We start from the raw sequence: 12,739 nt of genomic DNA on the forward strand, positions 1-12,739 counted from the left end.
GGTCCTTGGTCAGGTAAGGCTTAGAATGAATGGCTTTTGAGGTCCTTTTCTTTTTCTTTCTTTCTTTCTTTCTTTCTTTCTTTCTTTCTTTCTTTCTTTCTTTCTTTCTTTCTTTCTTTCTTTCTTTCTTTCTTTCTTTCTTTCTTTCTTCTTCCTTCCTTCCTTCTTTCCTTCCTTCCTTCCTTCCTTCCTTCTTTCTTTCTTTCTAGACAAACAGGGTGAAGTGACTTGACCAGGGTCACACAGCTGGTAAGTATTTTGGGGCTGGATTTGAAAGCAGGTCCTCTCTGCTCCAGTCCCGGCACTGTATCCACTGCAACACCTACCTGCCCTGAGGTCCTTTTCTTTTCTTCTTTTTTTTAAAAAAAAATTTTTTTTTAGGCAATTGGGGCTAAGTGACTTGCCCAAGGTCACACAGCTAGTAAGTGTCAAATGTTTGGTCTGAGACCGGATTTGAATTCAGGTCCTTCTGATTTCAGGGCCAGTGCTCTATCCACTGCACCACCTAGCTGCTCCCCTGAGGTCCTTTTCAATCTGGAAGTTCTCTGTCTGCGATTCTGTATTCCACTCTCATTTTCTCATATCCAGTGGTTTATGACGTATTGATATAAGGATATGAACTGGACTTGTGATTTCACTGATATAAGGAAATTCCTTCACCAGTGCACATTGGCACCTTTTCTGCTACTCATTGTCTCAGAGAATTATCATCATCATTATCATCATCATTAATTACTTTGTAAAGAGGTGAGGGACTATGTGTGGAAAATGTTGCATATACTATCAGATATGACTGCTGAGGTAGCTCAGTGGCATCATGGGTAGAATGCAGGAAGACCTGAATTTAAATCCATCCTCAGATACTGGCTTTGTGACCCTGGGCAAGTCACTTCACTACTGTCTGCCTCAGTTTCCTCATCTGTAAAATGCGGATAATAATAACTCTAAGGGTTCTTGTGAGGATCAATTTGTAAAGCACTTAACACAGAGCCTGGCATATAGTAGGTGCTATGTGACTATTTATTATCATTGTCATTATTATTAATGATGATGATGATGATAGCATTGCTTAGAGAACTGAGGGACTGAGTGACTCAAACCCATACTCTGAGGTTAGCATTCTAAACACTATGCTTAAAATTAAAGGAATTTAAAATTTTAAATTAAAATTTTAAAATTAAAGGAATTAAAAGAAAATTAAAGGAAATTAAATGGACAAATCCTCATGTAAAGGAAAGAATCCTTTTTACAAAGTGAATATTCATCCTTAATCTACCCATTTTCCAAGTCAGCTTTTGAGAAAGGCTCTTAAAATTTTATGCCAGCCTGGCAGTCTACAAACCCCTTCTCAGAATAATGCTTTTAGAATGCTTAAAATGAAATATAAAGGAAACTGATGACCCTGAACTTTTTTTTTCTCATCCACATCCACAGACCCAATGGGGGAAGTTCTTGGACCTTGAGTTAAGTACCTTTGACCTTTAGGAATAGCAGATTTTTAAAAATCAGAGTCAAGCTATGCTGCTCATTACTCATTGGTCATCTGTGGAATTTTAAAGCTAGATTGAGGCTCAGAGACCCTGGAAGAATGGTGTAGGGAAAAGAACATTGGCTCTGGAGTTAAAGGTTATGGGGTTCAAATCCTGACTGTGATGCTTACTACCCATGAGACGATTGTCTCCATAGCCCAAACTGAGGCTCTTTGGGCCTCAGTTTCCTCATCTGTAAAACTTGTTCTCTTCCAGCTGTCAAGCCCATTGTGTGAGATGGAGTTGCATGCCTAAAGTATTTACCACTGGAATGAGAGCGAGTCACTTAACCCCTGTTTGCCTCAGTTTCCTCAACTGTAAAATGGGGATAATAATACCTTTAAGATTCTTGTGAAGATCAAATGAAATAATATTTGGAAAGCACTTAGCACATAGTGGGAATGAGAACTCACCAGACAGGATAGGGTATCTGAAATTTTGCAACAATATTCATTACATTATACTATTGGGTAGGCAATTATTTTTTTTGGGGGGGTGAAGAAATTGGGGTTAAGTGACTTGCCCAGGGTCACACAGCTAGTAAGTGTCAAGTGTCTGAGGCAGGATTTGAACTCAGGTCCTCCTGACTCTAAGGCTGGAACCCTATCTACTGTACCACCTAGTTGCCCCTAGACCATTATTATTTTTTTCTTTTTGGCTAGGCAATGGGGTTAAGTGACTTGCCCAGGGTCAAACAGGTAGTATGTGTTATATGTCTGAGGCCGGATTTGAACTCAGGTCCTCCTGAATCCAGGGCCGGTGCTCTATCCACTGCACCATCTAGCTGCCCCAAGACCATTATTTTTTAAACCTGCCTTAGCAGACCACATCTTCCCATCCCAGAAAGATGAGTTTCTGCAGACCAGAGCCATGACTATTATTTTGATGCGTGGGCCAACACAAAACACTCCCAGGGTGAATAGCAGAAGACCAAAATGGAGGGATACCAGAGGGATACCTGTGGATGGAGATATTGGGCTACTGTGCTGCCACTTTGGGGGAGACTGCTACTGCTGAAGAAGGATGATAGAGAAGGGTGGGGATAGGCCAGGGAAGAGCTCGCCTGTGAGGTGTGGCCTTGGGGTGGAAAGAAGTGGGTCATTTGGTTGCTTCCTACTTTAATCCAGTTGATTCTTTGGTGGAAGGATTGACTTCAAATGCTTTGAGCTCCCTGTAAATTCAGCACCCTGGGACAAAACCCAAGTTGCCCCATCCTAGTTAGAACTTGACTGTAGAGCTCATCCATTGCACTTTTTGACACTTAAAAACATTTCTCTTGCCCAAATTTCCTGCTTGCTCTTTTATGGTACATAGATTTTTTTTTTCAATAAAAAGGGATCTTAAAGCTCATTCAATACAACTACCCTATCTTACAAATGAGAAAACTGAGGCCTAGAGATGTTAGGTGGCTCACAAGGTTCTGTGATTCCAACCCAGGTCCTCAAGACCTCAGATTTCAGGCTCTTTCCCTTCCACCTTGCTCCTTCTTGCTCCATGTCACATTTTCCCAGTTTTGCATCTCCCAACATAGGTGAGAGCTCTGTTTAGGCCCTTTATATTCTTTTTTGTTTGTTTGTTTCTGCCTTTATTTCACAGAATGCTTTATTCTTCTTGGTGACCCAGCGAGCAGACATATTTTCCTTTAACCCTTTCATTTTCTCCTCTTGGGATTTGATCACTAATTGCTTTTTCAGGTAATAACCATCTTTGAAAATAAAAACGTGAAAAGTAACCCAGTCAACCACATTTACTTTGCACTCACTGTATTCACAGCCCTGAACTAAGCCCTTTGGGAAATGCTTAATTAATAGTAACAACAACAATGATGATAATGATGATAATGACAATAATGATAATTCAGAACTTGTTCGTTACCACCAGAAACTATAGACAGTTTGTCCTCAAGGAACCCAGATGTTATTGATCAGTGCAGATGACACAAGGAAACAGTAGAAACTTTGCAATACATCATTTTTGCCTTTCTTTATATTCTCAACACTTATCACAGTGCCTGGCCCATAGTAGGTGCATAATAAATTCTTGTTGACTGACATCACCGAAAGCTGCAAAAATTTGGTGTTTACCGAATATATAACAGAATGTGGCCTAATGGTTAGACTTACATATCAAAAATTCATTATTTGTCACAGCCTGATGGATGACAGATCCAAATACTATAAATATAGACCTCAAAATATACTTAAGATGATAAGCCACACTGCAACTGGGCCGTTATTACAAACCAAACTGTTACAACCACCCAACATACTGGTGATTCATTAAAGTTTATTAAGAACAATGCACTTTAAAAAATAGATTTAGCCGTATCAGATACCTATAATCTCCAGGTTACGTAGAACAAAAGGCTTTCCAAATGTAGGGACTGAGCAGAAGAAACCAAAATTATATGAAAAAAGTACTGAGGCCAATATCATGTCTGTCATCTTATCTTCTACTAGAGTTGTCCTGTAAATGCTCTCGGTAGCAGCTAGGTGGTGCAGTGGGTACTATGCCGAGCCTGTAGTCAAAAAGAAGAGAGTTCAAATTTGGCCTCAGATACTTATTAGCTGTGTGACCCTGAGCAAACGGCCTCAGTTTCTTCACCTGTATAATGAAAATCATAATAGCACCTACCACCCAGAGTTTTTGTAAGGATCGAGTGAAATATCTGCAAATTCCCTGGAACATAGTGGGCACTTAATAAATGTGTGTTTCTCCCCCTCCCTCCTTCCAGTCAGCTTACAGAAGATGAGTTCAGATCCATTGCAATTCTTTTATTCGACTACACAAAACAGTCATTCTATGCACCTGTGCAAATATTTCAAAGAACATTAAATGTAAAAGAATGATACCAGGAGAACAACTTGTCCCAGGATCCTTTCTGTCTGAACCCCATAGGAAAAGATGATACAAATGAGATGAAAAGCAGTGCAACAAAGGTATGGACTGGTCTTGTAATTGTATTGGTAGAGAGAACTCCCAGGTGAGAAAATATTCTCCAAGAACAGAGGCTGACACTTTCTCTGCAGCTTATACTCTTAGAGAGCACTGAGAGTTAGGTGATTTATCCAAGGTCATACAGCCAGTATATGTCAGAGTGGGACCTGGACTCAGATCTTCCTGGTTCTGAGGCCAGTTCTCCAGCCACTAAGCCATGGTACCTCTCAGAGCAAAAACAAAGAAATAAGCATTTATTAAGCACCTACTATATACCAAACACTGCCCTAAGTGCTTTACAAATGTTATCGCAATTAATCCTCACAATCCCTTGAGTTAGGCGCTGTTATTATCTCCATTTTACAGATGGGGAAACTGAGGCAAACAGGTTAAGTGACCTGCCCAGGGTCACACACTTAATAAATATCTGAAGCTGGATTTGACTTCTAGGCACAGTACTCTACCCACCGTGTCACCTAGCTGCCTCTGTAACAACAACAGCAACTGTAATGAATTAGCATGTATACAGCGCTTTAAAGTTTGCAAAGTACATTTTCTCATTTGATCAAAGAAAAAGGGCACTCAAGGATCTCTCATTTTAAATAAGGGAATAGTCCCTGCCCAGGCTCCTAGTCTGATGGGGGGGAGCGTTCCTACCATTAAAGAGCCTCCCCCCCCCCATATGATGGGGGATGTAAAGTCCAACATGAGAGACACAGGATACCCGGGAATAAATTTTGATAAATAAAAATGATGAAAAATAAAGATAAATTCTAGCCAATTCAGATTCATCAAAGGCTAAAGGATTAGGGAGCTAGGGCAGAGTTGCTAAAGAGATCAGGGTAACTGAAGAAGATTTCTGCAAAGCAGTGAACTTCAGCCCAATTTGGAAAGGGGCAGGGGAAGCAGGGAGGAGGTTTGTGGGTGTCTCTGAGGGAGAGCACTGTGCTTGTGTGCCTGTGTGGGCGGGTCCATGCATGTGTATGTGTGCAAGTGAGTGACCCCAAGTAAGTGTCCTTGTACGCTTTTGTACGTGCATGGATGCCCCAGGACAGAGACCAGACGCAGGTGTGAGCTGTTATTACCAGCCAGACTCAGTGGGAATGATCGATGGATGGGCCTTAGAGGGCCCGGAGCAGAACGCGGTGGCAGAGCTCAGGCTCACAGCTCCTGACTGCGAGGGCTGGAATCAGGAGGGTGGCATCGGCTAAATCAATAAAGTTCCACCTTCCCTGCTAGCTATTTTCCCATCTGCTTTTTCTGTTGTTCCGCACAACAATAGGGGAAGCTTCCTCTTCTGGGCCCCAAGAGGCCCTCAAGCTTTCTGGAAAGCTCTTCTAACTTGCCCATCCCCATTCCCCATTCAGTACTTTACTGAGGGGCCTCTCCTCTGCCCTCCCTTCCTCGGTTCAGTCTCCTGAGCCATCATCACATCCGTGGCTCCTGCAGCCCAGAAACACTCCAACGCTGTCCTCCGGTGCCCCCAGATGGTGTCACTCCCCTGTGCCCCTCCCACTTACCCAGAGGCTGCTCCTGTCATTTGAGGATTAACCAGCTTCCTTCTGCCTCATCCCCCTGGCCCTGCCACCGAGGGCAGAGGGATCCTATGTATCTGAAGAACACTATATGAAGAAAAGCCTTGATTCTAACGTCAGAGAACTTAATCTCATGTCTTGACTTTGCTTCCTCCTAGCTGTCTAACCTCAAGCGAGTCATGAGAGCCCAGCCTCGAGCTGGAAGGGTCCTCTGAGGTCATCCGGTCCAACCCCCTTATTTTACAGTGGAGGAAATGGAGGCCCGGTGATCTCCCCCATTAGACCGACTGTGAGCTCCCTGAGGGCAGAACTGTCTTTTGCCTTTCTTTGTATCCCCAGGGCTTAGCACACTGCCTGGCACATAGTAGGCGTCTAATACGAGATCATTGACCGAATACCCAGAATCACACAGGAAGTCAGTCACGGGCAGAGCTGCCAATCCAACCCACTGCAGTAGAATGGAAGCTCTTTGAGGACAGGCCATCTTTTTGTCTTTGAATTCCCAGTGCCTAGGACAGTGCTAAATGAATGCTTGTTGCTCGACTGATGATTTAACTCCAAATTCAGGGCTCTCGTCCCTCCCTCCTGCTGTCTCCTCCTCTTTGAGTCTCAGTTTTGTTGTTTTTACATATCTGTGTGAGGTTAAATTTTCTTCATACTCTTCAAACTAAACAACGTATGGCAGCAGATTGAAGGCACGAGCAGCTCTGAAAACCCAGCTGTTTTCTCTTAAGCCAGACATAAAAGAGATTTGCAAAAAATGTGTAAAAACAATGTCACTAAATTTTTTTTCACTTTGGAAAAATATAGCTATTTATGTGATTTATTTATTTTTATATTTTATTATTATTTTAATGAATAAATACATATACTATTAAAATGATTTTTAAATAACATAGAATATATTACATATATAATATATTGCCATATTATGTAATGTTATCTATTATATTATCTATGACAATATTATATAATTTTGTGATTATATAGCATCATGTAACATTATCATATGTGTTTATTATAATTATATAATATTATTATATAAGTGTGCATTATAATATAATAAAATTAATAATTATTAAATATATTAGCTATACAATGACTATATTAGCTATATAACAAGTATAATAGCTAATAATTATTAGTAACTAATATTAGCTAATGATAAGTAGCTAACATTTATGTGGTACCTACTATGTGCCAAGCACTTTACAAATATTATCTCATTTGAACCTCATGACAACACTGAGAGGTAGGTGCTATTGTTATTCCCATTTTACAGAGGAGGAAACTGAGACAACAAGGTCAAGTGCCTTGCCCAAGGTCACACACCTATGGAGTGTCTGACACAGCTTCCTTTCTAATATAGTAAACATAAATAGATATAAATAACCCATCAGAAAAGCCTTTTTTGGAGGGTGGGTAGGAAGTCCTCAACAATTTTTAAGATTGTAAAGGGGTCCTGAGACCAGAAAGTTTGAGAACCTCTGGCCCAGATCCCTACGGTGTTCTCCAGCTTGAACAATAAGATTTATGAGATCACATTCAAAGAATGAGGCCCAGAGGTGATGAGTGGGATGTCTTATCCTGAGTGGGCAACCTCATGAATAATTCCAGGGAAAGGGATTTACAATCCCACATCAGCTGCTCACAGGTTTTCCTTAAATCCCTTAGCCCCAGTCACACACAGTCTGCTGTCACTTGCCATTAGAGTCATAAATTTAGAGATGGAAGGTAGCATAGGGCCACCGAATTCAAGCCCCTTATTTAACAGAAGAGGAAACAGACCAGGAAGGGTTAAGTACTTTGCCCAAGGTCACACTAGGAGCAAGTAGCAGAGTCAGTATTTGAACCCAGGTTCAAGTATCTCCAATTTGAACTCCCAATCCAATTCAGCACTCTTTCCATTGTGCTAAGAAGCCTCTCCAGTTATACGGACAGTGATGATTCCTGGTGGTGTGGGGGAAGTTAGCATTGTGGAGCTCCAAAACAGAGAAATCTCCCAGCTCAATCGAAACACAGCTGATGAAGGAGCCCTTCTCAATGAATGAAAGAAAAAGCTGGTGTGAGACAGAGGTGCTGAATTGGGTAAGTGTCACATGGCCTCCTTGTGATGAATTACCAGCTGTTAGAAACCATTAACTGAAGCCAAATTGATTTCATTTCGAAAGTGGAGCCTTTTCTTATCTTCCATAGCACAAGCTGGAGCACTGTATATGTAGATGTGTGTGTGTGAGTGAGGGGGTGAGTCTGTGCAGACAGTGTGAAAGTCAAAGGATGTGAGAGTGTGAGGGGGTGTGTGCAAAGATGAGATCATATTGGTGTGAGTGTCAATGTGAAAGTAGAAATGTAAGAATATGTGTAAAGGTGAGAGTGTACATGTGTGAGTGTGAAGGTATAAGCGTGTATGTGAAAAGGTGTGTATGGCTGTGAGTATGAAGATACAAAAGTATAAGGGTGAAATGGTCGGCATGTAAAGATGAGAGTATATGGCTGTGAGTGTGAAAGTAGAACAGTAGAAGGATAAGTGTGCAAAGATAAGAGTGTATGGGTATGAACGTGAAGATAGAACAGTATAAGGATAAGTGTGCAAAGATGAGTGTATGGGTGTGAGTGTCAATGTAAAGGTAGAATTTTAAGTATATGTGGAAAAGTGAGAGTGTATGTGTGTGAATGTGAAGGTATAAGAGTCTAAGGGGGGATGAATATGTGTGTGTGCAAAAGTGTGTATGGGTGTGAGTGTGAAAATACAAAAGTGTAAAGGTGAAATGGTCAGTGTGCAAAGGTGAAAATGTATGAGTGTGAGTGTGAAGATAGAACAGTATGAGGATAAGTGTACAAAGATAAGAGTGTATGGGTGTGAGTGTAAAGATACAAAAGTATAAGGGTGAGTATGAAAAAGTGAGAAGTGAATGGGAGTGAGTTTGAAGGTATAATGGCAAAGGGTGTGCAAAAGTGTGTGCATGAAGGGAAGAGTGTGAAAGAGGAAGCTATCTACTGTAAGGAATGTGAAGGAGTAAGAGTATCTACTATGTAAATGTCGGTGTGATTGTGAGGATTTGTGAGATTGAGGGTAGGAATGAGGGTCTATAAGTGTGCAAGAGTAGAAGGGATGTGCAGAGAGGTAAGAGTGTTTAAGGATGAGATGTGAGGGTGTATGTGTGAGGATGGAGAGTATAAGGCGTGTACGTGAGTGTACGTGTGTGTGATGGTGAGAAGGTATGCGTGAGTGTATGCTTGAGTAGGCAAGAGGATGTGTGTGTGTGTGTGTGTGTGTGAGAGAGAGAGGATGGATAGAGGGATGAAGGCATATGAGTGAGAACGAATGAGAGCGAGGGGTATAATGTGTATATGTGTGAATGCAAGTGTATGTGAGCGCTTTGGGATGAGGGCGTGCAGAAGGGTGAAAGGGGACATCTGTGACATCAGAAGGGTGTGTATAAGAAGACACCTGAAAGACAGAAGCCACTCAAAGATGTGTCACTCAACCCCTACTTGTCCTTCTCTCTTTCCTTTCTAAATCTATTCTCTAAAAAAAAAAATCTGCTATCAGTCATTTTCACCACGGTGTGAATTACAGTCACTATAGTACCTTTGCAATGGGTGTCTTCCTTAAACCTCATGGGGGTGGAGTGGGGACAGATGTTTATGTTCCCACTATGTGTCAGGCACTGTGCCAAGTGCTTTACAAAAGTTATCTCATTTGGGGCAGCTAGGTGGTGCAGTAGATAGAGCACCGGCCCTGAATTCAGGAGGACCTGAGTTCAAATGTGACCTCAGACACTTTACACTTACTAGCTGTGTGACCCTGGGCAAGTCACTTAACCCCATTACCTAGCCAAAAAAACAAAACAAAAGTTATCTTATTTGGTCCTCCCAACAGTCTAGTGAGGTAGATGCTATTATTGTCCCCATTTTACAGTGGAGGAAACTGAGGCTGACAGATTAAATGGCTTGCCCAGGGTTGCACAGCTAGTAAGTGTCTGTAAGGCTGTAGTTGAACGATTTTCACTGAGAAATGAAACCCTCAGTCCTCCATTATAAAAAGAATCCCAGGTATTAGCCATTATTGGAAGAGGGGAGGTTCTGAAGGGTGGAGGGGAGGGGGCATTCCAAGCCCTATCTGCCCAGAAAGGTTGCTTTCTGCTCTGCTGGTCTCGTAAAGCTGGTCCTGTGGAGGTAAGTGTGGCCATGCTAATCAGTGGGTGGTACCTGTACATAGATCTATTACAATCTGGCCCGGAGTGGGCAGGTGGGGGTTGAGTGAGTCTGTGTGAGTGTCTAGGTGGATTAGAGAGCTGGAAGGGAACTGACAGACTATTTAAACCCAACATACCCATTTTCAAGGGGGGGGGGATCTTGAGTAGGCAAGATGAGGAAGAAGGCAATGACTCCTAAGGTTCTCTGGTCACTGTGTTGAACCCAAACTTCACAGAACAAATCCTTAGGATTTGTCAAAATCAGTCAAAGGGCTGCACTTGAGGACCTAGAGGGCCACATGTGGCCTCCGGGAGACAGGTTCCCCACCCCTGGCCTAGAAAGTCTGAAGCGGACGGGGGTGGACTTTGCTTAGAGAATGTCAGAGCTGAAAGGGGACTTGGGCTCTAAGGCCTTTCCAGCTCTTGACATTCTGGGTTCTAAGATCCTTATGCAGTTTGACATTCTGTATTCTAAGCCCCCACTCCCCACCCCAGCTCTGACATTTTATATTCCAAGGTTCCTCAGTTCTAAATCTGGTTTTTGGTGATGACAATCATTCTCACATTTTCGCTGCCCCAATGCCAGTGCCCCCCCCTCCCCCAAGCACTTTAGCTGGCAGTTTTGCTTAGGATACAACTCTTGGGAGGTGGGTGGGGAAGGGGGAATGAGAGGAAGGACAGGCAATGCAAGGAGGGACACTTTTTGTAAATGCACATATATTTTTAATGCCAGAAACATGATTTTCACAGGCAAGGGAGGTACTGAATTTTTGATAAGTCAAAGCAAAGACTTGGATGGACAGCAGCCAGAGGGAGTGCCATTTTCAAATGGGGTGTGGCAGGAGGAGTCAATTTTCCAACCATGCCAAGTGGCTAAGCAGCCTCCACCAGGCTCTGTGAGGGAGGAGACGGGCAGATTGATCGTAGAGGGAGGAAGGGAATCTTCTTTATTGACTGAAATCCCCAAACCAGAGGATCTGAGTCACTGAAGCTCTGGAGATCTAGGCCAAGAGAGCTCTGATTAGGATAGAAAGCTAGACAGATGAAGAGACATAGGCAGAGATATAGAGAGAGGCTTTGAGAGGACGGGAAGTGGACAGCAGGTGATAGAGAGCTTGAGAAGGACAGGATGGGAAGGATTACAGGAGTAAGGAAGACTGGGGTTCAAATCCTATCTCTCTGTCTCAGTTTCCTCATCTGTAAAATGACCAGGCTGGGTTTAATGGCCTCCAAAGTCCTTCCCAACTCTAAATCTGATCTATGAGTCAAAAAGAATGAAGAGGAGCTGAGAGATCGGAGCCCGATAGAAACTTAGGGGCTGGAGTCAGTTTGTCTACATTAAGAGGACACACTCAACCGCCGCGATCCACGGGGCTTTGTGCCGAGTCCAGATGGGAGGAACCAAGGAACTCCAATAGCGCCGGCCATGAGTCCAAGATTTGGGAAAGTGTCAAGTCAGCTGACCTAGTCCCCGGGAAAGGGTGGAAATGGGTCTATCTCTCAAGGCAGAGAAAGAATGGTCTGGCCTTCCCATCTCAGGGTTAACGGAGGTGTGAAATAATGGACCCCAATCCTAGAATGTCCCTAGCACAGGTGTCTCGGATCTGGTTTCATCCTGTGTCTGAGGAACAAGAACCAGGGTTCCCGCCTTGCAGATGAGGTGAGGGGAATCTACGTGGAGACCGGAGACACAAGAGAAGTCAATGATATAGAAGTGGGAAGACAGAAAGAAAGAGAATAGGAAAGAAAATAGAAAGTGAGAATGCAAAGGTATGGAAAGACTGAACGGGAGAAGAGAAAGAAGAGGGAAAGAAAGGAGAGAATGAGAGTGTCGAAGTGCGATGGGGATGAGTGTAGGAGAAGGAAAAGTAAGCAAGGGAGTGCGAGAGAGCCAGAGAAACTGATAGAGACAGATGAAACTGAGAAAACAGAAAAAAGAGGGAAGATGAGGAAGGGAGAGACCCCGGGAGTGAGTCACAAGAAAAAAGAAGAGGAGAGATAGGGAAGGACGCGGCTGCTCTTTCTCGCTTACGCTGAGAACTCCTTGCCCGCCCCTCTGTCCCCTCTTCGCCCTGTTCCCCAGCCCTCCGCCCAGCGAGCGAGCGCTTTCGCAGGTGACCCACCTTTTTTCCAGGAACAGATAGCGCGGAAGGAGGACAAATTCTCCCGGGCTCCTAGCTAGGAGGCTGGCCCAGTAGCTTACCTGTCCAGCGCCCGGGCAGCCCGAGGTAGTGGCGAGCGGTGTGCCTGCCGGGGCGCGGAAGGCTGAGGGGGCTGATGAGCCTCCAAGAGCGCAGAGGAGACCGCTGGCGGACTAGCAGTGGGAGAATGTGCAGATGTGAGAGGGAGGGGAGGGAGGAGGGGACCCGAGAGGTGGGCAAGGGGAGGGGACACGGGGCGGGGGAGGGGCGCTCAGGGAGAGAGGACCCGGAGCCGAGTTACCCGGGGGGCGGGGGCGGGGGCGGGCTAGGCAGCCACCAGCCGCGGGGCCAGGGGAGATCTGCTGGTTCGCCCACCTGCCCTACAATGCGGGCGGCCA

This window comes from Phascolarctos cinereus, unplaced genomic scaffold, assembly GCF_003287225.1.
Source record: "Phascolarctos cinereus isolate Bilbo 61053 unplaced genomic scaffold, phaCin_HiC Scaffold_726;HRSCAF=1367, whole genome shotgun sequence".
Lineage (NCBI taxonomy): Eukaryota > Metazoa > Chordata > Mammalia > Diprotodontia > Phascolarctidae > Phascolarctos > Phascolarctos cinereus.